Below are 992 nucleotides of genomic sequence, written 5' to 3' on the forward strand. Positions count from 1 at the left end.
GGGGGGGGTTATAATGCGATTCCAAAAGCTGAAGCCGGTGCTGCCCACTTACCACTTGCGAAGAGAAAAATCCGCGCGGCTACACGCGGGGACGCCCTGCCCGGCCGTGCCCCGCGACTGCATTAGACCCGGGATAAATCCTACACCCGGGCGCGGGGTCCGTCCTGGATCCGCTTCCCAAACCCCGGGGCTCCTCTCCCAGATGCCCTCGGCCACCGACTGGGGGCACCTCCGGCTCTCTGCGGGACTAACTCGCAATACAACGAGTAGGCAGGATCGGGCCCGGCCCGGGGCAGGGACGTTTGCCCGCCAGCGACAAGCCTTGTCTTGCACACTGTCCGGGGAGGGGCCTGCGGTCAGCACCGGGGGCGTGGGGGATCTGTGAACCTGCTACCCTGCCCTCCAGCCCGCTGGGTGATCCGGTTTGCCCCCTTCGGTGTAAACCTCCTGGGTGCCCGGTCCCGAGTGCAAGTGCGGAGCAGTCCCGGCTCGGCGGGGCTTTTATGGGCCCGTCTGGCTGCGGAGAGAGGGGGTAACACGGAGGAGAAGGGCAGGGCGGGTGACCTTCTCCCTCCTGAGGCTGCAGGTTTCATGCGCCCCCCACTACACACACACATCTGTACACCCACCCACACCCCTGCACACGCACACTCCTACACACACTACACACACATCAGCCTCCCTACACGCACGTACACCCACATCTCCCTACACAAGCACACACACATCTACACCCCTACACGTTCGTGCACGCACACCTCCCTACACACATGCACCTGCGTCCCTGCACACACGCATGCACACACGCACACGCCCCGGCACTCCCCCTCCGATCCCAAACAAGGGGCAGGGTTTGCTGTCCCGCGGGGATCAGAGCGGGCACATGCGCAGCTCCGCGGCGGGGCAGCGGACAGACGACAAGCGGCTTGTCGCGGGTTAAAGGCAGCCGCGCATTGCGGTGGGCACAGCTCGCTGCTCTCCAGGCCGCAGAG

Source organism: Gavialis gangeticus, unplaced genomic scaffold (genome assembly GCF_001723915.1).
Source record: "Gavialis gangeticus isolate Ggan-Ray unplaced genomic scaffold, GavGan_comp1, whole genome shotgun sequence".
Classification (NCBI taxonomy): domain Eukaryota; kingdom Metazoa; phylum Chordata; order Crocodylia; family Gavialidae; genus Gavialis; species Gavialis gangeticus.